General features: G+C 33.0%; 1 non-coding gene and 1 pseudogene across 1 annotated transcript; both read right to left on the bottom strand.

The window, feature by feature from the left end:
• Positions 1-1,906: 1,906 nt before the first annotated feature.
• Positions 1,907-9,729, bottom strand: LOC110794286 (wax ester synthase/diacylglycerol acyltransferase 4-like; annotated as a pseudogene).
• Positions 9,730-13,827: 4,098 nt separating this feature from the next.
• TRNAN-GUU (transfer RNA asparagine (anticodon GUU)) lies at positions 13,828-13,900 on the bottom strand. Its single transcript has one exon. It is a non-coding gene; the product is annotated as a tRNA-Asn (tRNA).
• Positions 13,901-14,443: the final 543 nt, after the last annotated feature.

Genomic DNA, 14,443 nt, shown 5'->3' with positions numbered 1-14,443 from the left:
ATATTAAAAGCACACCCTACATGGCGACATGTCATCGTTGATGTGACGCCTTGTCATATTTAGAGAAGGTGACACATGGCGGCATAAAATGGTTTGTCTTGGAGATTTAATAATAGTATAGATATTATATGTCAATGTGGCTATGCCATCTAATGGTGGCGACATATGGTGAGATGGCATAAAATGCCATTGAAATTTAATAAGAGTATAGATATAGGAATGAGAATGTACTAATTAACATGGTTGGTTTAAATGTGTACAATATATGTTGGTCGTAAATCACATCAATCTTGAATTCTTATAGGCAATTCACCGTTTTTTCGTATTTAAGCTACTACTCTCAACTTCCAAAAGAGTTAGGATGGCGTAGTTGTTGTGCTATGCATAGGGGTGTGCACGGTCCGGACCGAAAATTGGACCGGAATTGGATCGGACCGGACTGGACCAATAGATTTCGGTCCGGTCTTCGGTCCTTGAAAATATACGATTTCGGTTTTTCGGTCCGGTCCGGTCAAAATCCGGAATTTTCCGGTTCGGACCTGTGACCCGGAATATAAAATTTTTATATAGAAGAGCCCAACTTGTAGCCCACGTACATTAATCTCCCCAACACAAAAAAAACCTTGGATATTTTTTATATGTCATTGGCCTTTATCACCTTTATATTAAGCTTATGATGTGATGTATGAGATACTTAAAAAGAAATATAGGTTGTAAAAAGATAAAATTGTAAAAACAAATTGAGTTTAAAATTGTAAATCGCAAAAATTAAAAAACTCGGTCCAAACCGGTCCAAAATCGGACCGGACCTGAATTTTCTGGTCCGGTCCAGACCGGATTCTTTCCGGTCCGGTCCTTGGTCCGTGAATTCAGAAAATTCTGGTCCACCGGTCCGGTTTTGGACCTGTGCACACCCCTAGCTATGCAGACTCATATATAATTATGTTTATCATATGTATTTAGAAAATTTATATTGAAACAAATCTAATGATATCGCATAAGTTAATGTTTTACTCTTAATTATACTATTAATTACGGTCAAAGTTCAATGAATAGTAAACATGAGGAACATTATGGATCAGAGAGATCCTACCACATGCACACCTAGTGTACAAGACATCTTGTACATCTTGCTTTTCTATTGGTTGAAATGACATATTTATTGTTTTTCATTCTCATTTATTAGTGGGATTGATGATATGTCAACAAATTAATGGTGGTGGGCAAGAGAATCTTGTATACTAGGTGTACATGTAGTCTTTTCCAGATCGGAGGGAGTATGTGTTTAAATGTGTGAATTGAATATTTCGTGAAGCCAAAATGAAATATCGAATTATACATATCTATAAATATGACATTAGGAAAATGTGAAAGATTTAATGTCCCCAATGACAAAGTGTGAGAGATCGATTAAATGCCCCCAACAAATTTAATTGATTAAACAATCATTTGGCAATATGGTTGACAGAATATTATGTGATAATACAAAAGTAAATATTTCAACTTAAAGATTAAAATAAAACACCCAGAAAAAAATAAGTAAAGAATATAAAGACATTGTAACAATTGACCTAAAAGATCGAGCAGATACAGTTAATGATTATTCATTCATTCTGAGTCTTTGTAGCTTCGTGGTATATTAAAGAAGGGTGATGATAAAGGTCGCAAGTTGCGACAACATTTAGTTGTCGCAATCTTACGTGTCGCAGTTTAATTGGTACATATAGGCGACACGTAGGCTATGAGTCATAATAATATTTTTACTATCAATGCAATATTTTTACTATGAAAATATGTAAATAAGGTAGTCGATATAAATAAGGAAATAAATTAGAATATTAAGATTTTCCTAGTTTTTTTTAAAACATTTAAAGTAGGATATATAAATTAAATATTTTATTTTCCAATTAAAATAATGACACATAAGCATGCCATGTCATCATTGTGACACGGCTTAAAGGTCGCATGTTGCGACCTTTATCATTTTCGATTAAAGAAAAAGCAGTCTGGATGCTTGAGTTCAACCTCTGGGAGTCGATGAAGCCCTTTTCAACACCAACTCCAATCCTTATAGTTTGCGCGTAACTCATAATTGTTATTACCAGGCTCTGAAAAATCATGGAGTTAGTTATTGAAGTATATTAGTTTTTGAGCCCGTTTAAAGAACGAGCGGTTATATAGTGGTTATTTAGTCTATCTTTTTAAGTTCTAATTTTATATAGCTTTTGATTTTAGAGAGAATATATGATTTAAATAGAGGTAATTTTGAAAGTTGAAAGAATACATAAATTAAATAGTGTATTAATATTGAGTGTTAATCGGGAAGATGGAGTGAAAAATGTTGAATGAATAGATTGGTGAATTGATGTTGTATGAGGAAGATGGAGTGAAAGAGTCGATTGGAGTTGTATAATATATCAAACAACAAAGAAAAAAATAAAATAAAAAACCAAATTGATGGAGGAAAGAATGAATGACACGTGTTATCTAATCAAATATGTTGATACATGTCATCTAATCAAATATAATTTTCTTTTTTAAATACTAGGTAGACTAGGTATAGATATGTATATATATTATCAAAAGGTCTTGTGCGCACAAGGTGTACAATAAATTTATTGTACACCAAGATAACTTTAACCTTTTTTTTTGTAACTTTAACCTAGTTTTGATTAACTTTTATATTAGTAAAAAAAAATTGATAGATAAATATTTTAAAGGGTTAAATGATTAATTTTATACATTATTAGTTATTTTGAAGAAAAAAGTTTTACTAAACTGAAAAAATTTATCACTGAAAAATCGATAACTTTTACATATATATGTTTAACTTTTAAGCATTTTGAGTTAACTTTTACTCCGGTGTACAATATTTATTGTACACCCATTGTAAATAAGAATTTGTGATATATTATGGAATTAAAGTAGAAATTAAGTGTATTAATTATTGTTTTCTAATTACCTGAGGACTGCCTGAAACCATGAAGTACATGCCTTTTATTGGATGATCAGCCAACGTCACTTGTTCAACTGGGCCGATCATGTTTGTGATTGCTATGCTTGATTTGTTCAATGTACTATGGATCACTTCTGCTACTACCTGAAACAAAAAATACGGAGTATATATTATATTTCCTCCGATTTTTAATACTCGCGATGTTTGTGATTTCTACATTATTCACATATTATACTTCAACCATTATTGGTGATTTATACATAAGATAAAATATAGTCGTGTTAGATCTTATTAGATTCGTCTTAATGTGTATTTTCAAAATATTAACTTTTTGTAATTTTTGCTTAAAGAGAATTAAGATATTAATGGTCAAAGTTGTGTATTGGAATGTGTTAAAGTAACAAACGTTGCGAGTAAAAATGAACGGAGAAAGTAGTATTCTCTCCGTCCCTTAATACTCGTCCCGGTTTGACCGGCACAAAGTTTTAGACAATTTATTTGACTTATTAATTTATTAGGTGGTAGTTGATAGTATAATACAGTTAGGCATTGTTTGGCCAAGCTTCTAGAGGATAATTTCTGTTTCTAAAAAGTAGTTTTCTAGAAACAGTTTCTAGAGAAGCTATTTTGAGATACGGAAGTGTTTGGCCATGAAATTTAAAAGTAACTTTGAGAAACAGAAACATATTTACACTGTTTGGCCAATTATTTTTCCAAAGTTTAATTATAATCCATTTAATTTAATTTTAGAAAAGTAAAAAGAGAAAGAACCCCAAATTGTTAAAGATGCATCATAGCAGAGGAGATCGATCAACAACATCACCAATCAAGTCCACATTCCCTTTTCTCTTCACAAGAATTTATTAACAATGCCTCTCCACATCACTTCAAATCATCCTATGACTACCATTATAAAAATCCAGAACCCTAAGAAATAAGGTGGAGGTCGAATTTAGAAAAGAAACTGTTAGGGGCAACTTACCTACTCCCTCCGTCCCGGAATACTTGACCTGTTTTCCTTATCGGGTCGTCCCTTAATACTTGACCTATTTCTAAAAATGGAAATATTCTAACAATCTATTACTATATACTAAAAGAGACACCAGGAATGACACGTGTCATTTCCTGGTGCGATTTTTTCCCGTCAATTTTTTTTTTATTTTTTTTTACTTTAAATACATTACGCCTTTTTAGGAAACTAAGATAAAAATATATTTTAATTACTATAAATGTGTACTGCATAATATATTATTGGAGGAAAGCTAAATCAATATTATTTTTTCCTTTATGATATAATTTTATTTATGTATTATTATAACTTTTTAATCTGATAAGAAATATAAAAAATATTGGTAAATGAACTTCTAATGTTAGTCTACTATTAATAATATAATACATGGTAACTGGTAAGTAAGAATGTTAATTAAAATAATAATACATGGTAAGTAAACTAACATATAAGTTTATTTATCAAGATTTTACTCAATTCAAAATATGTTGTATTTGACTAACTCGGTTATGCTCGGGTCTTTTCGAAAATTAGTCTTGAGTCATTCGGGTTTGGTTAACGTTGTTAGATCGTTCTACATACAAAGTAAACGACTATAATTTTTAACTTTGTATAGTAATATGCAAATTTAGTTCATTTGAATATATTTTTTACACAACTTTGAATTTATACTTTTTCATATATCCTTTTTACTTTCATGTTTTTTCCTAATATCACAAGTCTTTTAGTCACTATTAAAATAATAATTTTTTTTATTAGTAGCCGTGCGTTGCACGGGCCCTAAACTAGTACTACCTCCGTTCCTAAAAGTTCTTTACGCTTTCCGTTTTAGTCCGTTCCTGAAAGTTCTTTACACTCCTACTTTATTCCATTTTTACTCTTATTTGGCCCACCATAACTTACCCACTCACAATACTTTAATATTAGTTTTCACCCACTCACATTGTTGGACAATTTATAGCCACTCATTTTCCATTTGTTACCCCACCATCACATGTTCACCAAAATTCCTTAATTACCGTGCAAATAGTAACCGTAAAGATCATTTAGGAACGGAGGTAGTATTATATTATTTCTCACTCCACCCCTATTAACCCACCTACCCCCTACTCCATACAAAAAATAATTAAAAATTCAACCCCTACTCTCCTCCAACCCCACCTCTTAACCCACCTCCCACTAACTACATTAAAATAATATCCCACTATCAACTACTACTTATTAAATTAAATAAGTCAATTCAAGTCCCTTAAACTCTGTGGCGGTCAAACCGGGTCGAGTATTCCGGGACAGAGGGAGTATCAACTAATTCAAGAAGTCAACTCATTGCTGGAATATAGTGGTGGCTTGGAGGCTGATTTCTCTGATCCTGGCAAGTGTGACGGTGGAGTAAGCGCCAGTAACTTTTTCAGTCAGTGATTCTCGCAGTTCAGAACTGACATGTGACATGAGTGTAATGAGAGAGGGGGGTGAAGAACAAATAATGTTTTTAGGTGGGATATGATGGAATTACTATCAAAATCAGGGGCGTTATTGTCCAGCTAATGTTTCATTAAAGAGGAGGAAATGGCTCCCCGAGAAACCATTTTGAAAAGCTATGTTTTGTAGCTTCTGCTTCTCTGCATTAAAAACTCCTCCAGAAGCTGTTTTGGGCTTCTACAGAAGCTGAAGCCATTTTGCTTTTAACCCCTATTTGGCCCATTTTGTGTTTCTCAATTTGAGAAGCACTGTGAGAAGCTTGGTCAAACCGCTCCTTAGTGGGAAATTTGTAAAATAAAGGGGTGGGGTGGGGGACGGGGTAGATGGAACTTTTTAATGTTGTTTTTTTTAGGAAATATATATGTTTGTGGGTCCATGATAAGGGAGAGAATTACTCCCTCCGTCCCATAATATAAGGCCCGTTTAAACAAAGTCACGGTTATTAAGGTAAAGGATAACATTGATAATAAAAACAATAATTATTTGTATTTACAAGATAAATTACATGTTAGTTGGCTTTTATGGAGAGGGAAATTAGATATTAAAGGTGTGTACATAATAAATAGGCCTAAAAAGACAAAAATCAAGCACTTGGGTTGAATAAAAGTCAAAAAGTACAATTCTCAAAGTAAAAGTTCTGACTTTTTTAGGACAATATTGGAATTACAATTAGTGCATGAGGGTATTATGGGTAAAAAATAATGGTTTAAAATAGAAATAGGCACATCATTTAGGGACACTATTTTAGGAAAACAGACACTATATTATGGGACGGAGGGAGTAGTATAAATGTATAGAAAAGGAACGAATATTAAAGGACGACCTTATAAGGAAAGCGGGACGAGTATTAAGGGACAGAGAGAGTATTATACTACCTCCAGTTTATAAATATCTTTACGGTTACTATTTGCACAAATGTCGAGACAAAAGTTGAAAAGTTGGTTGAATGTAATAAAATATAGATAAAGTAAGATAAATGTGTAAAAAATGGGTGGGTGTAAGAAAAAATAAAGAATAAAGTAAGAGAAAATGAGTGAAAATAAAATTGTAAATATTGTGGAGCTGAGAAGAGTAACATGTAAATTTTCATATCCAAAAATAGAATAAAGCAAGTATATAGAACATTATGAAACAGACTAAACGAAAAGTGTAAAGATCATTTTAAAACGGAGATATGAGTCTGCATGATCAATGAAACTCGATCTTAAAACAAGATAGCATTATACTTCCACCGTTGCGAAAATATCGCACCATGATTGACTTTTACTCTTTTAACCATTGCTTCGACACTTAATATCTCAAATCTTGTGCAAGTAAAAATTATAAAAAAATAATATTTAGAAAAAATATATTGATACGAGTCTAACATGACCGCATATGACTAAATTTCTTTTACGTACGAATCCCAAAAAATAATCAAAGTCGTAGTGTGTATAATGTAAAAAACAAATGGTATAATATTTTTGGAACGGGAGAAGTATTGAGTTTCATATATGTACCTCAGGTCCTTTGCATTTCCTTAAAATCTCAAAGCACTGAGCAGTGAGATAGACTGCTGGTGAATTTCTGAGCCGTGTGATCTGCTTCTGTGCCTCATACACAAAATCAACAACGTTGGAGTATCTTTGTTCATTGATTAATTGAGGCATTGCTATATGCAAAAATGCAAATTGATTCCCCCATATTTTCTTATTATGTGCTTTATTCATATCCTTAGCTGACATATAACCTCCAATATTCCTAGTATTGAGTAGAACCAATGCTGTTGATTCTGAAATGCAAGATTCTGTCTCAGTTTCTTGCATGTATCTTCGTATCCCCAGGAATATTATGCCTGCAAGAATGTCATTTACTGTCTACATACACCAGTAGTAAATTAAGTCAGTACTGATATGATGTCCCTTTACGGCTCGTTTGGTAACCGGCCATAAACTGTGTCAATGGAAATGAATTTGTATGTAAATTTGTAAGGAAAATCAACATACATTCATATAATAATGCTACATAACTCTTAAATATCTATTTTTCTTCATAAATTTTCATTACCGTCCATTACCATTTAGAGAGTGGTACTGGGTGGGAAAGCAAATTTATGAAGAAAAACACCATATTTGAGATAAATTTCATTACCATGGACATTAAGATGTCTTAAACTCCGCACCGGTCAAACCGGTGCGAGTATTAAGGGACGGAGGGAGTATATGAACGAAAATGATAAAAGTCGTAACATGCGACCTTTAAGTCGTGTCACAATGATGACATGCATGCTTATGTGTCATTATTTAAATTGGAAACTAAAATATTTAACTTATACGTAGTATAACCTATTATACATGTTACAACAACAAAAAGGTAGAAAAATCTTAATATTCTAATTTATTTCCTTATTTCATACCGACTACCTTATTTACATACTTTCATAGTAAAAATATTCGGATGACGTATAGCATACGTGACGTCTATATGTACCAATTAAACTCTGACAATCTAACACGACATTTATCATCACCACTATATGAATTAAAATGCATTGAAAACTAATCCATGTAATATATTTCATGACTATATTCTACTTTCTCATACAAATTAATCATCAAGTTACTATATTTCAATTTCTCATATACTATATTCTACTTTTTTTTTTTTTTTTTTTTTTTTTAATAATCCCGCGTTTTTAATCAAACAGAACTTAGGAACTATAAAAATGAAACAGGGGGAGTATAATCGTATATTGAACGGCTACTAAAAACAAAAAACAAGAGATCGAAAAGGACACTTACTGTGCCTAGTTTAGTTCCGATGAGCTTAATTTGATATAGGGATAATTCTATAGTAGAGATCTCGATTGGGAGGAAACCCAGACCAACATTTCCAGATCTGATGGGTGTCTTATCATCTTCTTTGCAGGTGCTTTTAAGAAAACTCCATCCAAAATCATAGATTCCTGATAAAATTCTTGGCACCCAACTGGTAATAATACCTGCTGCTGTATTGTTGCTCTTGATTTCAGAGCTTGCTGATTGAGTTGAAGGAAAAGTTAATGGAAGTGAAGGATTGTCTGCTCTTTTCAGGCAAGACAGAAGTGCTCCCATGAGAGAATAGCCATCACCAAGTGCATGATGAAGCTTGAAGATGAAATGACTTGCTGCTTTGCTTGTTTTGTATTTTATAATATGAAGTTCCCATAAAGGCCTGTGTTGTGGTAATGGTTCTCCAGTTAATTTTGTCAGATATTCATCATAGTAATTGTCATATGATTCAACTGATAAACCATCTGGGAAGCTAGGGACTATAACATGATCTTCAAGGTTTACTTCCACTCTTTTCCATTGTTTTACTTCATCTTTCTTCTCAGATATCTGCTACAACGTACATACATAAGCCAATTAGCCAACATTTAATTTTAATCAGTTAATTAAGTAGTGACAACGTTGTTAGTTAGTGTCAGATGACCAACTCAACTAAAAGCTTAAGCTTATCAGTTTGTGACTGTTAATTCACCATTCACCACCTTTTATATAAGGTGGTCTTACACAAAAGACCGTTTTGGTGTCATATTAGTTAAACAATGAAATTGATTAGTTAAGCACTTGAATCAATTAGTTAAGCAATAGAATGAACACCACCTTTTATATAACGCGGTCTTACAAAAGACCGCTTTGATGTCATATTAGTTAATCAATGAAATCGATTAGTTAATCACTTGAACCAATTAGTTAAGCAATCAAAGCGGTTTTTTCGGTCTTACACAAAAGTTGCTGCGGTTAATTTCAAAGTTGAATATAGGATATTACCATGATAGAAGAAAATCTGGGGTTCAAGGGTAGGAAGACATCTCGAAGTTGTGGCAATACACATGATCGAGTCATCTATGGGAACTTCAAGTTCTAGAATGGCAAGGATACAAATAGACAACACTTTGCTGTTGAAGTATTGTCCAGTAGGTGATACTGGTTCTGTTTCTTCATTTTCCTGTTTGCCTCCATTCGTTACTATTTGCAAATTTGGAGTCATTTTTTCTGTTTTTTGTTGGATTATAGACTTATAGTTGTAGTGCAATAGGTGGTGTTTTGCCTTTGTTGGCCTGGTTGTGGTGATTAGAAGGGGAACAAATGATTTGGCAATGTTGAAGTGGTGTTTGCCCTTGTGGAGTTATGGTGATGGAAGGGAAACAGCTCTGTGGAATTTATAGACGAAAAATAGTTAGTACCTGGTCCTCCGATTTTTGAGCTGAACTGAATAATAAAGAAATAATAAATAATAATTCCCCAGTTTCTTTTTTGTTGCAATACTTTATCTTTTCACGTTTGTCATAAACATTAACAATTAATATCATTAATTACCAATAATTAAATTTATAAAAATGAATATTCGGAAAATATACATTAGGACGAATCTAAATTGCATTCCTTTCGTTTTTCACATTGAGAATTTTTTCTAAAATACCATCATTCTACAGTTAGGATAATTAAGTCATTTTTATGTTTTTAACTTCATTCTACAGTTAATAATATTGTATTTTTGCTAAATTAATAATACGAAATTCAGAAATAATGGCAGATCATCATATAATACCACGCCCCATGTGGGGCCTGGCCCTCGGTACAGGCCCAATAAAAAAGAAACTTAAATAGGTTGAGACGCTGAGTGATTTAATACCCCCTAAATAAAAGTAATATGGGCATATGGCCCATGTTCTTTACTCCGCCTGGACCGTCTTGGTCTTAAACATTCTCCAAATCACAACTTCCTTCTACCTTAATTTGGCAGTAAAATTGGGCCCACTTTTGAAACATTCTACTCGTTAACTTCCTAGACTATTATTATAGTACTATTATTGTAACTAGAGTCCAATTGTTGTAACTTCATATTGTCTTTGCTCCCGTCAAAAAAAAAAAAAAAAATATTGTCTTTGCTAAGTTTATCGTTAAATGTGATGCAACTTTTTGTGTTTCTACTTTTCTTGCTTTTTATGTCATTGTTTGTAGGAATTCATACCATATGTTCATTGCGGGAATAGTTGGTACTTTCACAACTGTTCATCTAATGCTGTCAAAACACAAGCTATCCTATTAGTTACTTCCTGGGTGAATGGTGATAGAAAAGACATGGCAGCAAGTCACCATCTTGTCTAATCCGCCACTGAAGAATGCTATAAATAGTAAGGGGCAAATTCAAAAAGAAAAACAGAAAAAGAAATTAGGGCTAATTTATAGGGACGAATGGAGTACTTGGTCCACCATTCTGAATTTTCGGGTGGCGCACCGTTTTGGGTACCGGGAAGTGTGGCTCGAAGGCGATGCAATTTATATCACACGGGTGATTGACGAAAAGGAATGTGGCTTCTCTCCTTTATTCCTAATTTTCGATGATATATGTGATTTATCTAAGCTTTTTAATGTTTTTGTCATTTCTCTGTTAAGAGGTCGGGGAATACGGTAACCCACCTCGTTGCACAATGGGATACTAGGAGTAGTTCTTAATTGTTATGTATGAACTCTTTTTCTCAAAGCCTTATCACTTTGGTGGATTTGGACTTGCAATAAAATTCCGGCCTAACTTTTCCCAAAAAAATAAAGTACACTTCGTATATGAACCAAAAGTAGTACAGGTTGTAAATCAATTGTTGGTTATACAATTCAACTAGTTTTTACCCCCCTGCGATGCACGAGTTTCTTAATTTAAAATTTTGGGTACATCATTTATGTAAGATAAAAGTTGAATACGCAAATTTTGAAATAATAAATGTAAAGCATTTGGAGTATAATGAAATTAAATTTAGAATGTGAAATAAATAAAAGTATTTTTAAAATAAAATGAATATCTAATTAATTAAGGAGGAGAATTGAAAATGATGAATATAGATGATGATTTAACAAAAAATAAAATAATATAAAAAAGATGACACGTGAAATCATTTCATGCAAACATTGTGTTTTAAAATATTAGAATAGATTTGGGGTAGAATGTTTTTTATAGTGAAAAAGGGTTAATAAATTAAGACATAACAGTCACGTTATTACACCTATTACAGTCCGAAGTCAAAGTATTCAAGCAATAACTAGGGGGAGAGAGGGTCAGGGTCCTAGCTAGTTATATTCACTTTTAAAGTTATGGTTACAAGCCTTCTTCGGTAATTGACATCCACAAGTTGATATGAAGTGGAATATGTGCCATGTGATTAACTACAACTACGGAACTACCTACACACTCATTTTTAAGTTTGTTGGTGCAGTGGGTCTCTTGTGTGGCCACCAATTAATAGTCTGTATTCACTATTCACACAAGGAAATAAATTGCGCAATTTAAATTGACGGTTATAACTAATACTTCATAATTACTTCGTGGAATCTATATGCATTCACACTCTCCATTGTCTCAGTGGTTACCAGGATTAACTTGTTTTATTTTGAATCCTTTGACCGTACGAGTTCGAATCCTGACAACATATTTACATGTATTTTTTTTCATGATTTTGTGCCTCTTGTAGGCGTTTTTTTTTTTTTTTTTTTTTTTTGCGAATGAGCAACCTAAATTGATTGTTATAACTAATACACATAACGCGGAATCTATATGCATTCACATTTTTCATTGTCTCAGTTGCTACTAGTATTAAGTAGAGCTTTATTTTGACCCCTTTGATCGTACGAGTTTGAATCCTGGCAACATACTTACGTGTACTTTTTTTTTTCTTTTTCATGATTTAGGGCTTCTTGTAGGCATTTATTTTTGTGGGAATGAGTAACAAGGCAATATAAATTATAAATGAGGGTAAGGGAAGACCTATCTTGGTTCTAGAATTAGTGACGATCAACGATTGAAGTTGATTGATTGAGGGTGGAAGTGGAAGTATGGATGATGGAAGTAATTCGGTCTCTTTTATTGATTGAATCGAATCGGATGTGCGGGCACGATATGGTAACATTGACCACGTGAGTGGTGCTGGTGTTTTCAATTCCGGGTACGTTTGTCGACTTTCGGTTTATGACTCCATTTGTTTTGACGGAAAACATTCAGTAACAACATGTGGCGATGCTCGTGTTTTTCAATTTCGGGTACGTTTGCTGAATTCGATTTATGACTCCTTTGTTTTAACGGGAAACTATTTTCAATGGAATTAAAAAATTTGCAAAAAATAATTTTCAACAAAAATACAATTGCAAATTATGCTAATATAGTTTTCCTTTATTTGTTTCTTTACGAGAAAAATCATAGAAGAAAAGTGAAAGAAAGAAATGGGAGTGGGAAGAACAAAATGGATATATGTCGGCTAGATCAAAGTGAAGTTCTCCATACATTTATTGCATATATCTTAACTATTCCTTTCGTTTCTTTTTGTTCTTCATGTTTTGACTATAAGCATTTGTCAATACAAGTACTATGTACATCTTTAACCATCAATATCTTTAATTTCGTATTAGTAATAATTCAACAAAAAAATAAAAAAAAATCCTAGAACACTCATTGATACGAATGAAACAAGAGTGCTGAGCACAACATCCTTATGCACCCATTTCACATGTTAGGTATAGCTTGTGTATTCGGCGACTCCCTATTTAGTGCTCAAATACTTACTGGACAAAAAAAATAGTACGGAATTGAATGGATTTCCATTTAAAGACCTATTATTTGTAGGCATAAAAAGTTTTCCCTTTTGGTTGTTCTGTATATGTCTGTTTTGACCTGAGTGGGCGTTCTGATGAGATTAAGGTATGCCGTAGAAAAAAAAAAAATCTAGATTTTTTATCTTACGCCAAGTTAAGAAAGCATTTATAATTTCAGCCAGTTTATTACTATGATTTTGTTGCTTTCGGACTCGAAACTGAAGATCGGAGAAAGCGGAAATCTGACAAGTTGGTTCCTATATAATAATTCGTGAAAAATTCCACGCAAAAAACTCAACGCATCTTTGAATAAAAATGATTTATTGGGCGGAAAATCGAAATAAACCATTTAATTTAATATATGAAGACTCGCTTTCGCTACGGCTCCGGTGGGTTCCCTTAACCAAGCCACTGCCTATGAGTCGTCGGCTCATTCTTCAACAGGCACGCGGTCAGGGTCTGGTCCCCCTCCCACTGCTTGAGAGCTTACGGTTTCATGTTCTATTTCACTCCCCGATGGGGGTTCTTTTCACCCTTCCCTCACGGTCAAATCCTCTTTTTTAACGATTGAATGTATCTCTATAGTCCCATATTTTGTAATTCCCGAACTCTTTCTTCGGTATCGAGGATCATTGAAATAAGCAAAAATACTATTTTTTACGGAAAATACCATTTATGGGTACGACGAGATAGAAAAAAGGACAGGGATGGGGTCACCCACTTACCTACTCTTAACGGTCAAAGCGAGCCCCTTCATTCTGAATTAAAGAATGAATCGAATCTCCCAGGTAGGATTCGAACCTACGACCAATCAGTTAACAGCCGACCGCTCTACCACTGAGCTATTGAGGAACAACGGGAGACTCGTCAAGACCCACATAACTATGCATTTTCTTATACTTCATCCGTTTCAAAAAAAATTGCAACACTTTGATTAGCATGTTTGCCAAGACACAACTTTGACCTTAAATATCTATAATCATACCTTTTTTATAATCTTAAAATTTAATATTTTGAAAATATACAATAAAATCAATCCACCAACATTTCACTTATAACATTTGCTTTAAATAAATTAGTAAAAACTTATGGTCAAAGTTAACAATTTTTTAAAACGGAGGAAGTATATCGAGTATAAATTAATATTGTACGTGGAAGAGAAATTCTCATTGGTAAGCTTGTGTAATTGCACTTTTCCTTGGTAAACTAATAAAAATTGATTATCTCTAATAATCCTGTACATATAATTATTATCATTTGTAGTATTAATGAAGCTAAAAACATAAAAATGACTTAATTATCCTTACTATTTATGGTTAACAACATAACATAGTTTTCTCTCCAAAAATACGAATATAGTTTTCTCTCCAAAATACTCCATCACTATATGGTTGG

Source organism: Spinacia oleracea, chromosome 1 (assembly GCF_020520425.1).
Source record: "Spinacia oleracea cultivar Varoflay chromosome 1, BTI_SOV_V1, whole genome shotgun sequence".
NCBI lineage: Eukaryota > Viridiplantae > Streptophyta > Magnoliopsida > Caryophyllales > Amaranthaceae > Spinacia > Spinacia oleracea.
The sequence above is the reverse complement of the archived record's forward strand: the minus strand, read 5'-3'. Positions and strand labels throughout refer to the sequence as shown.